Here is a 12,335-nt window from a genome sequence, read left to right on the forward strand (position 1 = left end):
CTCAAACAGTCGTCCCACCTCAGCCCCCCAAGTAGCTGGGACTAAAGGAATGCACTACCACACCCAACTAAGTTTTTGTAGAGACAGGGTCTCACCATGTTGCACAAGCTGGTCTAGAACACCTGAACTCAAGCGATCCACTCATCTCGGCCTCCCAAAGTGCTGGGATTACAGACATACGCTACTGTGCCTGGTCCACTCTTTTTTTTTTTTTTTTTTTTTTGGTGATTAGACAGGCATGGTGGTGCACACCTGCAAAGATCATGCTATTGCCCTCCAGCCTGGGCAACAGAGTGAAATCCTGCCTCTTAAAAAAATTTTTTTTATAAGTTTATTTTTCTTATATATATATTTTTTACTTTCTTCTTAACTGCTTCCTCAGCATTAAAAAAAAATTTTTTTTTTAAAGAAAATAGGCTGGGTGCAGCGGCTCACACCTGCAATCCCAGCACTTTGGGAGGCCAAGGCAGAAGGATCGCTTGAGTTCAAGAGTTCAAGGCCAGCCTGAGCAAAGTCGGGACACCCTGTTTCTATTTTAAGTTAAATAAAGAAAATATTAAATAAGTCATAATGTTTATGTAACAGGTAAAAATGTATATAAATGTTCAATAAATTGTAAAGAAGAAAGAAGTTCCCTTGTGATCACACTTCCTACCCAATGATGGTTTGCATTTTACAGAGTTCTTCGTCCATGGACACACAGGTATTGGTGGTGTTGCCGTGATTATAACAATCCCTTTTGCTGGCTGCCTTGTATCCTGTCCCATCAAGGACCATGTGTTTTGAGGCAATTGATCTGTCCTGCTCCTTCCCAGTGCCAAGCTTGGCATGCACCAAGCATGCGGTGCTTGACAGAGGAAGGTAAAGATGCTATTCAGTTCAAGGCTCCAGGAAGGTGATTTGGGAGGTGGGATGAGTCTTGAATGGAGAGACAGAGAGGGCAACCTTTGTGCCAGGAGGAAAGGAGAGGCTGTGGGGACCTGGGTGTGGCCCTCCGAGCCCCTGTGGTTGATCTCCACTGCCTGTCCCATAGCCTCTGGTCCCCTTCTGCCTTCTCTTTGGGCGCTCTCAGCCTGGATCCTTCTTACAGTGAACCCTAGGAAACCACTCTAGGCACCCATCCTAGGGTGATGCTTTTGGCCACCCACTGGTGCCAGATGTGCCTGTCCCTGGGGGCAGACAGGTGGACAGGGACTGTGGGTTGCAGCCACCCAGAGCTCTCACCAGCTGGAGGAGCAGCACTGCCTCTGGGGCAGTTCAGGTGGAACATCCAGATCTCTTTTCCCAAACAACATATGCCAGGAAATCATAAACTACAAATATTGTGAGTGGCTGTCATCCAATTCTGAAAGTAAAACTTCCTACTTCAGTAGCAGAAACCAAAATTGGACATGAGAGGATCACCATTAGGTGCCAACACCATTTCAAGTGGAAGCCCCACCTTCTCTGGCTTCTGGTAAAAGTATGTACGCATCTCTTTTTAGTTCACAAGCACTTGGATGTATATTACCTTAATTCCCAAATCGACTCTGCAAAGTGGGGCAGTATTCCTTATTTTGAAGATTGATATGGTTTGGCTGTGTCCCCACCCAAATCTCATCTTGAATTGTAGTTCCCATAATCCCCACCACGTGTCATGGGAGGCACTCAGTGGGAGGTAATTGAATCATGGAAACCGTTACCCCCATGCTGCTGTTCTCATGATAATGAGTGAGTTCTCACGAGATCTGGTGGTTTTATAAGGGGCTTTTCCTCCTTTTGCTCAGCACTTATCCTTGCTACTGCCATGTGAAGGATGTGTTTGCTTCCCCTTCTGCCATGATTGTAAGTTTCCTGAGGCCTCTCTAGCCATGATGAGCTGTGAGTCAGTTAAATCTCTTTCCTTTATAAATCACCCAGTCTCAGGTATGTCTTTATTAGCAGTGTGAGAATGGACTAATACAAAGATGAATATCCAGACTTAGGAATAAGACTTTGACTATGAATCCTACATTCCTTTCCACGTATTTTTCCCACACTACCTACTTTAAGAAGGGCAGTGATGAGTCAAACTGTGTCATGGGGTGAGAGGCCCTGAACCACATAATAACGAGAACAATTGAAGAAAGTGGGGCCTGTAATCCCAGTGACTCAGGAGTCTGAGGCTGGAGGATTGCCTGAGGCCAGGAGTTTGAGACCAGTCTGGGCAACGTAGCAAAACCCGAATAAGAAATTAGCTGGGCATTGTGACATGTGCCTGTAGTACTAGCTACTCAGGAGGCTGAGGCTGCATGATCAAATTCCTTGAGCCCAGGATTTCCAGGCTGCAGTGAGCCATGATTGCACCACTGCATTCCAGCCTAGGCAACAGAGTGAGCCCCCAACTCAAATATGGAAGTAGGAATGATTCACCTGTGGAAGGTGTGAAAGTTGCCAGAATCAAAATGGAGTCACTGTGTTAAAAAACAAACAAACAGTCTGGGCTTGGTGGCTCATGCCTGTAATCCCAGCACTTTGGGGGGCCGAGGTGGGTGGATCACCTGAGGTCAGGAGTTTGAGACCAGCCTGGCCAACATGGTGAAACCCCATCTCTACTAAAAAGACAAAAATTAGCTGGGCGTGGTGGCAGGTGCCTGTAGTCCCAGCTACTATGGAAGCTCAGGCAGGAGAATGGCGTGAACCCCGGAGGTGGAGCTTGCAGTGAGCTGAGATCGTGCCACTGTACTCTAGCTTGGGCAACAGAGCGAGACTCCATCTCAAAAAACAAAACAAAATAAACACGAATAAACAAAGCCAGAAGGCCATGAAGAGAGGGTTCTTATGCATAAATGCCTGAGAACAAAAACTATCATAAAAGATGCTACAAAAACCAAAACCTTACTTGGGCCATTGTAACCTTAACACACACAAAAATTCTTCAAGGACATCTGCTCAGCAACTGCCTGTTCAGCCTCAGACTGCTGCCACCCTTGTTATTGATCCTTGTAGCCAAGGATAATTATCTCAAAACAATATGTAATCCTCATTTTTCCTTTAAAAACCTTTGTCTTTCTTCCCTTCCTGAATATGCAGTTTACTGTGGCACGTGTATTCCCATTGCAATGCTCTATTGCTGAATAAATATTTTATTTTAGAGACAGCCTCTCTCTGTTTTTTTAGATTGACACAGGCAAGACAGTGGGGACCTGATGACTCTCTTCAGTTACATGGAAGATAAATTAAAATCTCTGGTGGCTGGGTGCAGTGGCTCACGCCTGTAATCCCTGCACTTTAGGAGGCCAAGGCAGGTGGATTGTTTGAGCCCAAGAGTTCAAGACCAGCCTGGGCAACATGGTGAAACCCTGTCTCTTCAAAAAATAGAAAAAAGAGCTGGGTGCAGTGGCATGCACCTATGGTCCCAGCTACTCGGGGGCTGAGGCGGGAGGACTGTTTGAGCTGGGAGGTCAGCGTTGCAGTGAGCCAAGATTGAGCCACTGCACTCCATCCTGGGTAACAGAGTGAGATCCTGTCTCAAAAATAAATAAATAAGATAAATTATTCTCTGAGGTACCAAAGGCATAATTAATGAGGTTAAGACAAAGGAAAGCAAAATTGAGATATATATGTGAGTGTGTATCTTAAATATATATACCTAATATATATTATCTCCCTATGTATAATATATATGTATATATCTCCCTATATATATAAAATAAATACTTAAAACTTTCTGAAACGTAATTACTTGAGTGACTGTTGAGTTTTTTTTTTTTAATCACTGAAGGTATTCAAATAAAGGTTGACTGTTACAGAAGACATTCAAGTAAAATGACTTTTTATTTATTTATTTATTTTGAGGCAGAGTCTTGCTCTGTCGGCCAGGCTGGAGTGCAGTGGCACGATCTCAGCTCACTGCAACCCCCGCCTCCTGGGCTCAAGCAATTCTCCTGCCTCAGCCTCCTGAGTAGCTGGGATTACAGGCATGTGCCACCATACCCGGCTAATTTTTGTATTTTTTTTTTTTTTTTTTAGTAGAGACAGGGTGTCACCATGTTGGCCAGGCTGGTCTCAAACTCCTGACCTCAGGTAATCCGCCTGCCTTGGCCTCCCAAAGTGCTAGGATTAAAGGTGTGAGCCACCGCACCTGGCAGTAAAATGACTTTTAAGATATGTTTTGAGGCCGGGCGTGGTGGCTCACACCTGTAATCCCAGCACTTTGGGAAGCTGAGGCAGGAGGATCACCTGAGGTCAGGAGTTTGAGACCAGCCTGACCAACATGGAGAAATCCCGTCTCTACTAAAAATACAAAATTAGCCAGGTGTGGTGGCGCAGGCCTCTAATCCCAGCTACTAGGGAGGCTGAGGCAGGAGAATCACTTGAACCTGGGAGACAGAAGTTGCAGTGAGCCAAGATCACGCCACTGCATTCCAGCCTGCAACAGAGCAAGACTCCGTCTCAAAAAACAAAACAAATAAACAAACAAAGCCAGAAGACCATGCAGAGAGGGTTCTTATGCATAAATGCCTGATAACAAAAACTATCATAAAAGATTCTACAAAAACCAAAACCTTACTTGGGCCATTGTAACCTTAACACACAAAATAATGGTCCGTAGGCCAGGCACGGTGGCTCACACCTGTAATCCCAGCACTTTGGGAGGCTGAGGCTGTCGGATCACTTGAGGTCAGGGGTTCAAGACCAGCCTGGCCAACATGGTGAAACCCAGTCTCTACTAAAAATACAAAAATTAGCTGGGCGTGGTGGCGGGCGCCTGTAATCCCAGCTACTCGGGAGGCTGAGGCAGGAGAATTGCTTGAACCTGGGAGGTGGAGGTTGCAGTGAGCTGAGATTGCGCCACTGAACTCCAGCCTGGACGACAGGGCAAGACTTTCTCTCAAAAAAAAAAAAAAAAAAAGGTCCATGAAGCACTTTCAGACCCAGTGCCTTAGACCTAGTGTCATCCTGGAAGTTGCCATAACCCTTTCCTTTCCCCACTTGGAGATTATCACTGCCTCTTAGCCCACTGCTGGACGAGACTCAGCTGTCCTCCTCCACTCCTCTCTCCAGAAAACTCCACTGCCATGAGCATGGAGGGAAACAGCCTTGTCCCCCAGGACCACAGCCCTGTAGAGTTCCTGTGAATGTGCACAACTCAAGCAGGCTCTCCCCACAGCCTATGCCAAAACACAGGGCCGGAGACACCAAGGGCTCCAGCCCAGCCGAGGATTTCAGGGCTCTCAGGAATGGATGAGCAATGACTTTTTAAAAAGTGATCAGTAAAGTGAAGCAGCTGAAGATGTGCTGAGTCCCAGTGGTGTTTGAAGGGTGCTGGTTGGGGCTTGGGAGAGGATGAGTATTTTTGGGGAGAAACAAGGATGATTTGGGGCTCCCTGGATTTGGTGGGCCAGGCCAAATAGAAGTGAGTCAGGCAGGCTGCTGGTAAATACAGAGCAGACAAATAGGCTTCTCTAAACAGCATGTAGGGCCATGGATTTGGAGGTTTGTAATAAGAGGTTGCAGAAAAGCAGGGAACTTAAACTGATCCTAGAAACAATTAGGAATCTACTTCTACCCTTCTGTTCCCGCGTGGTGTAGCAATATTGGCCCAGTGCCAGGAAGGGAGGGGAGAAATTCTCAATTCAAATGCTTCGGCTGCTCCTTCAAGATGAATTTGGTTTTTCAATCCACTCAATGTCTTGGGAGCTCTAAATCTGTCTTGTATAAGTGATGTGTTGTCTGCAGTTGAGAGCATCAAATCAGTGCTGAAAGAGCATTATACACTGAAAATCTGTATCAGTGTAAGGCATTATTATTACTGTGTTACTCAAGTGGAGGGATGTCCTGCGGGATGGAAAATTGAGGCAATTGAGGCAAATATTCAACAAATATGTGTCAAATGACTTTGTTACACATTTCTTAAAAATCTATGCAAAAATATGCAATACACTTACTGAGAATATCAATGTGAGGTTGGAGGCAGAATAACTCATAGAATTTTAGAAGGGGGGTTTATAACCATCTATGGAGGGTGGACTTGAGGATCTCATGGAAATCATGGCTCCTCTCAGAAAAGTGCGCAAAACACAGATTTATGAAGTTACACAGAATTTTTATTTATTTATTAAAAAAAAAAACAGAGACAGGGTCCGAGAGGCTGAGGCAGGAGAATCGCTTGAACTTGGGAGTTGGAGGTTGCAGTGAGCCGAGATCGTGCCACTGCACTCCAGCCTGGGTGAGAGAGTGAGACTCTGTCTCAAAAAAAAAAAAAAAAACAACAGCAAAAAAACAAAAAAAACAGAGACAGGGGCTTACTGTTGCTCAGGCTGGTCTTGTCTCAAAGTCCTGGCCTCAAGCAATCCTCCTGCCTTAGCCTTCCAAAGTGCTGGGATTAGAGGTGCTCAGTCGGAATTTTTAAATATATATATTTAAATATATACACAAATATATATATATTTGTGCACTGGAAATTAATTTCCTTCGCACATTCAGAACATTTATAAAAACTTTACAAAGAACTGCCTCTCAGGCTGGGTGCAATGGCTCACACCTGAAATCCCAGCACTGTGGGAGGCTGAGGAGAGGGGATCACTTGAGCCCAGGAGTTTGAGACCAGTCTGGGCAACGTGGTGAAAACCCGTCTCCACTAAAATAAATACAAAAATGGCTGGGCGCGGTGGCTCACGCCTGTAATCCCAGCACTTTGGGAGGTCGAGGTGGGCAGATCATGAGGTCAGGAGATCAAGACCATCCTGACCAACATGGTGAAATCCCATCTCTACTAAAACTACAAAAATTAGCTGGGTGTGGTGGCATGTGCCTGTAATCCCAGCTACTCGGGAGGCTAAGGCAGGAGAATTGCTTGAACCTAAGAGGCGGAGGTTGCAGTGAGCCAAGATCGCGCCACTGCACTCCAGCCTGGTGACAGAGTGAGACTCTATCTAAAAAAAAAAAAAAAAAAAAAAAAAAATTAGCCAGGTGTGGTGGCATGCTCCTGTAGTCCCAGCTACTTGGGAAGCTGAGGTGGGAGGATCACCTGAGCCTGGGGAGGTCGAGGCTGCAGTGAACTGTGATCACACCAATGCCCCTCTAGCGTGGGTGACAGAGTAAGACCCTGTCTCAAACAAATAAACCCCCCCAAAAAATGCATCTGCAAGTCTCTTTTTTTTTAGTTTTTGAGGCAAAAGTCAGCAGCCAATATTTGTAATCCCTAAACCTGAAACTATCCAAATGTTCAAATGTTCAACGGAATGGAAATATACAAATTTAGGCATAGGCTGCTCTGCCTACAGAGTGGCTATTCTTTATTCCTTCACTTTCTTAATAAACTTGCTTTCACTAAAAAAAAAAAATTTAGGCATATCCACATAATGAAACCCTATGCAGCAGTAAGAATTAACACCATAAACACATGAGAAAATATAAATTTCACAAACATGTTGACTGAAAAACACAAAAGAATATATGCTCTATAATTCCACTTACTACAACAATCAAAATGAATCTATGGTATTAAAAGTCAGGATAGGCCGGGCGTGGTGGCTCACGCCTGTAATCCCTGCTCTTTGGGAGGCCGAGGCAGGTAGATTACCTGAGGTCAGGAGTTTGAGACCAGCCTGGCCAACATGGTGAAACTCTGTCTCCACTAAAAATACAAAAATTAGCCAGACGTGGTGGTGGGTGCCTGTAATCCCACCTACTCAGGAGGCTGAGGCAGGAGAATCACTTGAACCCAGGAGGCAGAGTTTGCAGTGAACCGAGATTGTGCCACTGCACCCCAGCCTGGGCCACACACCCCACCCAGCCTGGGCGACAAGAGCAAAACTCCGTCTATATATATATATATTTAAAAAAAAAAAAAGTCAGGATAACAATTATCCTTGGCAAAGTAAGTATTGACTAGAACGGGGCAGGATTCTGAGATGCATTGATTTCAGTTTGTGAAAACTAAGTGAGCTGTAAAATTGTAATCCGTATACATTTGGGTTTTTGGTATGTATGTTATACTTTAATTAGAAAATCTTTTAAAAAGAATGGAGCTTTTCAGTTCCTGTAAACAGCATTAAAATAAATCCAAAGTATATAAAATAGAATAAAACTCTAATGCTGCTCAAAGTATATTACTAGGTTGGTGCAAAAGTAATTGCGGTTGTTGCCATTGAAAGTAATGGCAAAAAAAAAAAAAAAAGTAGGTGCCATTTGGCTTTTAAAAATTTGTAATTGTGACACAGTGCTTCATTCATATGGTGTGTAGGGAGAACTCTAACCATGTTTTTCCTCTCACAGCACAACAATCATCCATGTAGAAGATTTCTGTGACCAAAAGTTGGAGGTGATTTCCCCATACACCAAGCAGTGGACACCAGCTGGGTGTCCTCTAATTCATTTCTGACACTGTCTACCCAGAGATGGTGTCAGATCCCATAGGCTGAGGGTTCAGTCCCCAAGACTGCCCACCCCCCAAAACTGGTCACAAGTCTGGGCCTCTAGAACTGACTGGCTTCAAGTTGGGGTTCCCGTGATCCCCTCTTTGATTAATTTGGTGGAGTGGCTCACAGAGCTCAGGGAAACACATTTACCAGTTTGTTATAAAAAATACTATAAAGGATATAGATGGCCGGGTGCAGTGGCTCACACCTGTAATCCCAGCACTTTGGGAGGCCGAGGTGGATGGATTACCTGAGGTCAGGAGTTCAAGACCAGCCTGGCCAACATGGCGAAACCCTGTCTCTACTAAAATACAAAATTTAGCCGGGTGTAGCGGCCCACGCCTATAATCCCAGCTACTTGGGAGGCTGAGGTAGGAGAATCGCCTGAACCTGGGAGGCAGAGGTTGCAGTGAGCCAAGATCGCGCCACTGCACTCCAGCCTGGGCGTCAGAGTGAGACTCTGTCTCAAAAAAAAAAAATAAATAAATAAATAAAAATTTAAAAAATGCATGAAAAACAAAAAAAAAGGAAACAGATGAAGAGACGCGTGGGGTGAGGTATGGGGGAATGAACACAGAGCTTCTAAGCCCTCCGTGGGGGGTAGGGGGTATGGGGGCGCCACCCTCCAGGAACCTCCCCCTCAGGTTCAGGTATCGGGAAGCTCCCTGAATCGTCCTCATGGGTTTTTATGGAAGCTTCAGGACCTCCGCATTCCTTCCCCCAGGGTATAGGGGGAACCTCTCTGGGGAGGATCTTAAGACCCACAATCTGAAAGCCTGAGAAAGATTAGAGTCCTGTCTTAGGGCAGGGGAAAGGAGGGCAGGAGAAGGAGACATTCTGTTTCCTGAGGCCTGACACATACCCAATATTACAACAAAAGAACTAACAAGGGCTATGGGAGTTATGAGCCCGGAACTGTGGACGAAAACCAATGTCTATCATAACACCACATGTGGTATAGTAGACATCTGTTATTTTTGTCTGCCCTGTCTACATTCTCTCTTACCTGTTAAGAAGCCTCAAATTTCCTTGGGAAACCACTTGTATTAGTTTCCTATTGCTGCTGTAACAAATTAGCAACAACTTAGTGGCTTAGATAAAACACAAATTTATTCTTACAGTTCTGTAGTTTAGAAGTCTGACACAAGTTTCGCTGGGCTAAACATCAAGGTATTGGCAGGCCTGTTTTCCTCTCTGGAGGTTCCAAAAGAAAATCTGCTTCCTTGCCTCTTCGCGGCTAGAGGCCACCTAGACTGGTCAGTCTGTGGTCTCTCCCTCCATCTGCAATGCCAGCAATGTTGCATCTGCCTGACCATTCTCCTACTCCTATCTCTAACACACTTCTCTCTCACTCTTCCATTTTTAATGGCACTCGTGATTCCATTGGGCCCACCCAAAATTCCAAGGTACTCTCCCCATTTTTTCCTTTGTCCTTTTTTTCTTCTAAAATCTCCCTATTTTAATGTCAGCTGATTAGCACTCTTAATTCCCCTTTGCCATGTGACATGCCAAATTCACAGGTTCTGAAGGCCTGCCTGAAAGTGACACTAACAGAAGCAGCGAAGGGTGAAGAGAGAGACCAAATCTCATGACTTTGTTACAGCCCTTCGATTTGACTGTAGCGAAACCAGAAATGTCTCTGGGCTTTTCAGTTACATGAACCTTCTCCTCTTAAGTCAGTTTGAGTTGGGGTCCCCAAACTTGCAATTGAGAGTCTTGATTGTCATATATGACAGCATGTGTTATGTTTGATGTTGAATACATTTAAGTTATTTTTGTTTTATTTTTAATGGCAATAAGTACATACTAAAGTAATGATGAGTATGAGAATATCAAGAGACAAATCAAACTTCAACTTCCAGTAATGGTAGAAAAGGTCATTTGGACCACTCTCCTATCAAAGAAAACTAAAAAAGTTGGAGATCGCACCACTGCACTCTAGCCTGGGTGACAGAGAGAGACTCTGACTCAAAAAAAAAAAGAAATCCATACTGAAGACACATCAAAATGACATTGCAGAGCCAGCCAGGCATGATACAATGGTCAGAGTTGGGGATCCCGACTTTGCTCAGCAGAAGTGGTACAGTTCAGTGCAATGGTGGCAGGGCTATGCTTCCAGCAGAGCAGCAGTGGGGGTGGGCACTGGGAGCTTCCTGATCTTTGGGCAGCATCCTCTTCTCTTTGGCTGATCCAGCCTTCCTGACATTACTATAGCCAACCGCTTCCCCCAAATCCCTTTTTGCTTAAAATATCTGGAGTTATTTCTGTTTTTTTTTTTTAAGTGAATGCTGACTGATTGGAATACTATAAAAAAGAAACATTCCCAAAATAAGGAGTTAATTGGATATTAAAAACATGAAATCAGAAATAAAAAATTCAATTGAAAGGTTAGAAAAGAATGTTGATGAAATCACCCTGAAAGTAGGGAAAAACAAAATACAAAAATAAAACAGGGGCGTGGTGGTGAGCATCTATAGTTCAAGATACTTGGGAGGGCGAGGTGGGAGGATTGCTTGAGCCCAGGAGTTTGAGGCTGCAACGAGCTAGAATTGCTCCACTGCATTCCAGCCTGGGTGACAGAGCGAGAACACCCTTTCTCTCAAAAATAAATATGGCCAGGCCTGGTGGCTCACACCTGTAATCCCAGCACTCTGGGAGACTGAGTCAAGCAGATTGCTTGAGTTCAGGAGTTCGAAACCAGCTTAGGCAACACGGCAAAGCCTTGCCCCTACAAAAAATAAAATTAAATTAAAAATTAAATAATAATAATAAAAAAATACATAAAACAAAAACCCAGCCAGGAACAGTGGCTCACGCCTGTAATCCCAACACTTTAGGAGGCCGAGGCGGGTGGATCACGAGGTCAGGAGTTCGAGACCAGCCTGGCCAACATGGTGAAACCCCACCTCTACTAAAACTACAAAAATTAGCTGGGTGTGGTGGTGTGGGCCTGTAATCCCAGCTACTTGGGAGACTGAGGCAGGAGAATTGCTTGAACCCAGGAGGCAGAGGTTCCAGTGAGCCAAGATCATGCGACCGCACTCCAGCCTGGGCGACAGAGCAAGACTCCATCTGGGAAAAACAAAAAACAAAAAACCGAACAACATCCTAAGTGCTCAAAATTTATAGAAACTGTAACAATATCATGATGTAAACCACTTATTCTCATGTTATCATGTAAATACTATGTGGTGCTGAGAGCCCGCATCCTGCCTGACATTTGAATGTGATGTACATGTACTGCAGCAGTATATTGGTTAATACAATTTCAAGAGAGCTGAGAAGTGTCAGTTTAAAGAAAACTAGAGGAAGATTATACTCTTCTAACTAATGACACTGACAAGAACATTAAATATATTTGTGGCTAGATAAGCTTTATTCGAATGCCTGTATAAAAATAAGCTGATGTCAAAAAGGAAGAGGTTTTTCCAAAGGCTTAAAATTTATTAAACAGGCTGGGTGTGGTGGCTCACACCTGTAATCCCAGCACTTTGGGAGGCCGAGGTGGACAGATCACTTGAGGTCAGGAGTTCCAGACCAGCCTGGCCAACATGGTGAAACCCTGTCTCTACAAAAATACAAAAATTAGCCAGGCATGATGGTGGATGCCTGTAATCCCAGCTACTAGGGAGGCTGAGACAGGAGAATCGTTTGAACCCAGGAGGTGGAGCTTGCAGTGAGCTGAGATCGCGCTACTGCACTCCAGCCTGGGCGACAGAGAGAGACTCCGAGTCTCGGGGAAAAAAAAAAATTATTAAACAATAGAACTTGGTGCATCTCTTTAATCTGTCTCTGAACTCAGTTGACTGACACATCATTATTAGTAGTCTGCCCTCACTAATCATTTTCACCACATATAGATCTCATATCTTTGGGTGACACTTCCCATGTCTCTGGAAATCTTTTAAATTGCTTTCAGTTACAACAGAAGGGCAAGGTTTTCAGCTGGTC

This window comes from Pongo pygmaeus, chromosome 12 (genome assembly GCF_028885625.2).
Source record: "Pongo pygmaeus isolate AG05252 chromosome 12, NHGRI_mPonPyg2-v2.0_pri, whole genome shotgun sequence".
NCBI lineage: Eukaryota > Metazoa > Chordata > Mammalia > Primates > Hominidae > Pongo > Pongo pygmaeus.